Source organism: Rhagoletis pomonella, unplaced genomic scaffold (genome assembly GCF_013731165.1).
Source record: "Rhagoletis pomonella isolate Grant_MI unplaced genomic scaffold, Rhpom_1.0 Rhpom_scaffold_00005, whole genome shotgun sequence".
Taxonomy (NCBI): Eukaryota; Metazoa; Arthropoda; class Insecta; order Diptera; family Tephritidae; genus Rhagoletis; species Rhagoletis pomonella.
Window position 1 is genome coordinate 48776653 of NW_023458559.1, and position 6825 is coordinate 48783477.

The window sequence follows — 6825 nt, forward strand, 5'->3', positions numbered from 1 at the left end:
GTAATATAAATTCGATGCAACAGAACCACGACGGAACAAAATTACGGGTTTTTCAATTATCTAGATAACTGCGCCCCTAGCGAATCAATTCCTTTTTGACCGACTCCAGAAAAAGAAGAAGGTTATCAATTCATCGGAATTTTTTTTTAAGTACGTTACCGCATAACTTTGCGCCACGTTAACCGATTTCGATAATTCTTTTTTCAGCGGAACGATGGTCCCTTCAGTGTGGCCCCATACTAATTTTGTTTAGATCCTAAATTGAAGTCAGTTATGTTTTTTGCTTAAAAATTACTTGTTTATATTTGTTGCATTGTCATCGCGTTCTGAGCTCAGCTTGGAGAATCAAGTCTCTAGCTTATCGGAAAACTTATTTAAAATTTACTGCAAGTTCTTATTCTACACAGGCAGGGCCATAGAGAGAAAATCCGGGCCCAGGTGTTAAATATGTCGGGCCCCTTTAAAAATTCGGCCCCGTAGGGAAATATCCCCGAACTCCTCCCCTATAGACGGGCCTGTACATTAAAGTGGTCCAAAAATTTATGTAAAAAAAATAAGGTCGCATTTTTAATGCCGCCACCCCCTAGGATTGTTCTATACCGACAAAAAATATACCCCTATTTTTTTTATTTTGAAATAAACAAATTTAGGGAGTGCTCAAAGCGCTCAAAGTTTTCAATGTATTTTATATGGGGAAAAAACAACTTTTCGTAGAAATACTGTAGAATCCTTGCAAATCAATATTTTTTGATCGGAAAACTTTGCTTATCTTCAGGAGATTTTCAGTAATAATATCCCATTGTTCCTTTAACCATTTTTTCATGGTAACTATATTTTATAGGCCCTAGAAAATGCAATGGGGGGACCACTAAAAAATCTTTAATCATAAAAAATGGTTAAATAAACAATTGAATATTATTATTTGTAGTCTCCTGAAGAGAGCCACAGTTTTACGATTGAAAAATATTGATTTTCAAGAGTTTTATACCATTTTTACGAAAATTTGTTTTTTCTCCATATAAAATACATGGAAAACTTTGAGCGCTGTGAGCACTCCCTAAATATTTTTTGATTTCAAAATACAAAGGCAGGGGTATATTTATTTTCGGTTCAGAACAATCCTAGGGGGTGGCGGCATTAAAATTCCGACTTTATTATTTTGGCCCACTCTACTGTACATAGGTGAAACTGAATCAAAGCTTGTAAAGGCAATCTCGATTGCAATCGCATCTTAAAGCACGATATATCGATGTTCTTGTCCGAAGAAAGACATTTTTCCCAAAGTTTTTTACCCCAACAACCCTGTTCTAAGACCTACCCGCTAGATCTCAGTTTTTAAATTAAAGCTGACCAAAAATCATTAAACTTTTTCTAAGGAAATACATATATCGAATATTTCAGTGGAACTATTTAAAATGTGGAATGTTGGTGTTACCGAAAAATGTAAAAAGGCGACCCCTAAGTGCGACAAAAAATTGAAATTTTTTTCAAAATTATCTTTCAAAAATAAGAGAGGTGTACGGCGAACTTTTTTGCTTGCTTAGAAGGTGGCGCGGTATATGTACATATGTACATTAGATTGCATCACTCCACAAACAAACAAAAAATCGGTACTTTTTTCCATTGGAATCATGAAATGTATTATATTTTAAGACGTCCACCAAAATATTTCGGAAAAATATTAAGATTTACGTCAGCTGTACCGATTTGAAAATATCTTCAAAACTGGAGTTTTTTATGAATAAAAGTAGTTTCTAGAAGATGTGTTTTGAAAAAATCCCCTCAAATGACAAAACAGTTTAAGCTTAAAAAATTTGCATAAAAATATTTTTAAAAACTTTAAAAAAAAATTGGAACGAATCGTAATAATGAGATTTTTGATGCTGTTTTTGAAATTTTTTCAAATATTGGTACAAGAAAAACATGAATAACTGTACCTAAACGCTTCCGATTTAGACTTGTGAGGTATCATTGGAAAGTTATTTTCTCACCCTTTTAATTTCTTTGCTAATAAACTCATTCAAAGGATGAAAGAGAAAGGTAGGATGAACGAACCTCATTCAAAGTTGAATTAAGATGTGTTGGTATTTGAAAAAAAAAAGAAATTGGGACACGAATGACTTCTTTTTGCACATAAATATAAATAGTGGGGAAATACCTTTCTATCAGGATCCCATAAGTCTAAATCAGAATAGTTTTGGCCCAGTTATTTAAGTTTATCGTCAGGGAACGGATTTTTAGGACCTAAAAACCTATAAAAGAGGCAAAATAAAATAACGAAAAAGGCAGGAAAAGGCACTAGGTATTGCAAAAAAGGGCATGTGTATATTTTTTAATCTTAAAAGAAAAAAAATTGTAAATGCTATAATCACTTTTTTAAAGGTGGAAAAGGCAAAAAAAGGCAAATATCTTAAAAAAGGCAAAAAAAAGACAAATATCTTAAAAAAGGCAAAAAAAGGCAACATCAAATGTGTATATATAGAATCAGGGAAAGCTAAATCGTGGACATTCTTAATCGAATATACTCTATCTCTTTAGCAGAAAAAAAGGCAATTTCCATAAAATCCGTTCCCTGTTTATCGTAATTACGATTCCCTTGAAAAGATTTTTAAATATCTTTATGCAGATTTTTTTGTCATCTGAGTGGAGTTTTTTCAAAAAGTTCTTTAAGAAACTATTTTTATTCATAAAAACTTAATTATTGGGGGTATTTTCAAATCGGCCCAGCTCTCTTAAATCTTAATATTTTTCCGAAATAGTTTGGTGGACGTCTTAAAATATAATAAATTTTGTAATCCCGGCAGAGAAACCGCAACTTTCTTTGGTGATGCAGTTTAATGTACATTATCGATCGATTCATTTTGATGCATTTCATCGAATCGCAATTGCCCGCAACGTTTTATGCAAAAAAAAAAAATAAAGCATTTCATATATGGTTTGCGAAAATTCTATGCTTTTAAATTTAAGTTTAATTTATTGTCTTTTTCCCTTTTCCATTTTGTTGAGTGGGCGTTTATATGGATTTTTTCCTACATATTGTCATAACTGCTGTACTCAGTTGTTGGCCAAATGCTGCGGGTTGTGTTATTTTTGTAGTTGCTTGGAATGTGTATACCTTCTTTTTGCGCTTCGCCTCTTTCTTGATTGACCCTATTGTTACCATCCATTAGCGATGTTGCTATTACTGTTGTAGCGTTTCAGTGCGTGGGCTTTTCATTCATGAAAATTCGCATTTATTTGTACATACTACATTCTCGTACTACGCGTGTGCATACACAGGCAAACTCTTTTACATACAAACACTTGCTCAAGTTTTTGTATGGATATGTATTTGGCTTACATCTACAATGACCTTTGCATACAAAAATACAAACATTACATGCGCCTCCCGAATATTACATAAACGGTAGTATCTCAATTCTCTGTTCCACAAAACAGATTTTGCGCAGAGAGCAGCTATTTATTACATACAATTTTGTAATTTTTGTGTTTGCTTTTCATTTGTGTAAGTGAAAAAGTTAAGTTACTATATACTCGTATGTACATATAGGCACATTTTCAGTCCTTACACCGAAGGCTACAGCAAACTGACGCATGCGCTTCAAGTTCACATCGCTTTGTGTCTGTTTGTGTGTGTCTGCGGCGGCATATCCTTGAAAATGCACCCCCATTACAACGCTTACTCCCAAGGCCCCCACGTACACGCGCGCTGGCTTTACTTTCGTCAGTATCAGGGTCATGGACATAAATTTAAACTATTCGAAGAGTCTCCACAGAAGTCAGAAACAAATGTTTCTACATACAATTGTTTGTGTGGGTCCGAAAGCAAAAAAAAACGTGCACAAAACTTTGTCAGGACCTTGAGGTGGTAAAGAATGAAGGTTTAGAGCAGGTGAAATCTATAATCACACATATGTAGATACAGATTTAGTTCGAAAGGGGAAAACCCAAATTCGCGTGCTTTATAAAGAAATAAAAATTAAGAATGGAATGAAATAGTAGTAAAGATAGTTTAGTGCATACATCCCTGAGTGGGTTTTAAGCGGATATTTTCTCGACAAATTTACGTATTGCTCTTGACGGTCCATTGTTAGTCGAACCTACAATGTTTCGCAAGCTACTTTTCTGTAAGCAATTTTTAAGCCTTATTTGGAGAGACCTACAGATTTAAGGCGAATACGAAAGCTAGATGTCTTCACAATGAAGTTCGTTACAAGTTTTGTTTATATCTGCCGAAGAAAAATCAGAATGGAAATGGCACGACGCCGGAACATATTTGTCTTCAAACCAAATTAGAGAAGAGTTGATGAAAATTCTCTCCAAAATACATCAAACAAATTTTCTGCGAATCAAACTTATATTCTTACTCTTGTAGCCACTCGTCTATGGTGCCCGCCATAGGTTAGGTTATCTCGGGTGCCCTCATTTAACACAGGAAATGTGCTCACTTAGGCCACCATGGGCACGTTGTGCCCATAGACTACTAAATACTCCTTATGTCCCTCCACATACCTTAGAAATGGAACAACTTCGTAGCTCTAATGAAGCGCACTAAGTCATAGATACTGGCTGAATCCAGTTCAGCCAGGCATTCAAAATAATAATGGAGGAGCCAGCGTCGATGAGCCCTCACCAAAACGGGATAGTGGCATAGGTAGTGCTCCACGATTTCGATTTCCTCTTCATCACGGCATTCTAGCAGCGTGGGTTCCCATCAGACAGTGCCCGTTGAGAACTCCAAAAACATGTTGAAGCGGTGGTCGCTACAAGCGGAGAAGAGGGCGAGATCTATGCTTATTCAGCTTAGGTCAGATATGTCTTGCTGCCCTTCACGTAGGCTCCGCAGACCATCTTATATTTGCCCGTTCAATAAAGTTATTCTCCAAGCAGAGTTTTCAAGAAGATAGCGGAATTCTCGCATTACGAGCTGTACTGATTGCAGACAGCGAGTCAGACGAAACCTAAGGATAAGTGGCAGTTCTTTCGAGTATACCCCACTTCCTACTTTCTACTACTGCAAGATCTTCCAAAGAGTTCTAAAACCTCGTGTCACTCCATTTGTTCAGCGCATTTATTCTAATGGTATTACAGCTTGCCTGTAGTTTACCATATAAGTCCACAGGTAGTAAGTGAATCAAGGTCTCTAGGGCTTTAGTCGGCGTCGATGGTAAAGCTCCCGTGATCATCACCCACTCTTTGAATCTTTGCAAATATTTTTTCTTATTGTAGATATATCTACGGACGGCCACGAAATCTTGATGTCGTAGAATAGAATGGGACACACAACCACCGCTTGCACCCAGTTTACAATGTGAGGCTTCAATTCCCATTTTTATCCTATCGGTGATTTACAGTCATACATAGCACTTAAGGCTTTCTTGCAACGCTCTTCTAAATATATAGCGATGTCAAGAATAACGCCCAGATATCTAACTCCCTCCGAAAAAGTCAGTGCGATGCCGTACAAATAGTTTTCGTTTTCTTTGAAAAGAGAACCATAACCGTTTTTGCCGGATTGACACTAAGGCCTGATTATCGGTGGAAAGTCGCTAAGTTTCACGTGGGAGGTTTACCTCCCTTGGGAATGAACACAACTTTCGCCAGGATCTAACCCTTAAGTGACCGCCATACTCTCTATTCCAAGAGTCCTTCAAAAAAAAACTCATTGAAAAGATCTTCTTCGAGTTCATGGCATATTCTTGAAACAAAACTTCTTCTGCTACACTTAAGTTTCACAAGAAAGACCTAGAGATGATGGAAATGAGTGTTAGCCTACAAAATTTTAAAACAGTCTGTTTGTTCTCGCCAAATTAGGGACTGAAAATCTCCCTAGCTCTACAAGAGGCGATACTTTCAGGCCAATAGCCTTAATCACGGGGAAATCTACGCTTGGCTTAAGCGGATTGTTAGAATGTTGTTTTGAAGGCAAAATGTAAAGGAGGTCTCCAATACCGCAAGCAGTTTGAAATTGATAGGTTCCAAAAAATGTATTAAAATGGCGTTAGTTGGTTATAGATACCAATCCGAATCTTTACTGCTTTCGCTTAGGTGACGAGCAGGTAGGTAAACACTGCAGGCTTAGCGGCTTGATAGGCAGACAAATCGCTTTAATATATCCTCTGAACCGTACGCTTTCTCATAGTAGCGTAGACTATGTGGCTTTTTAGAGACCTTTATGGTACATAGCGTTACTTGATAAACTACGGCCCAGATGTTGAAGAACATCGCAGTTCTCTTGGCAAACTGGCAAACATTAATGTACCCAATCTTGGCAACGGCTTCCAGGTTAGGCAAAAAGCCTGCTCCCAGGAAACTGCTTCACAGTCTGCTAAGAGCACGACACTCACACAGGTTATGCTCCGCTGTCTCCTTTTTCGTTTTGCATCTCCTACAGATCTTATTATAGGTCAGAGCCAGTTTAAAGGCGTGAGATGCCAACAGGCAATGCCCCGAAAGAACACCCATTAGTATAGTCTAGCATCCTCCCTCTTGAAGGATAGGATAGACTTCACGAGCTTAAAATACGCTCCTACATATCTTGTAACCTTGCGCTTTGGTCCATGCTTTCCGGATCATGGACAGATTGAATTACCGTTCAATCGACTGAAGGGAAATCGCCACCTCCTCTAAAAGCATAGTTCTCTTTGGCAAGCCAGTCGGCCTCGGTCTACCAGTATGTAGCAAATCCAGAGCTTCTCTGCACTTCGCCACACTTCACTTACCAATCCTAACATGTCCTTAAACTGTCCTCATTCTTTTGACGAATCCAGTTAGCCGCTCCAGTGGAGTGTCCGTTGCTGGTGTGCATATGTTAAATAGTTCAGT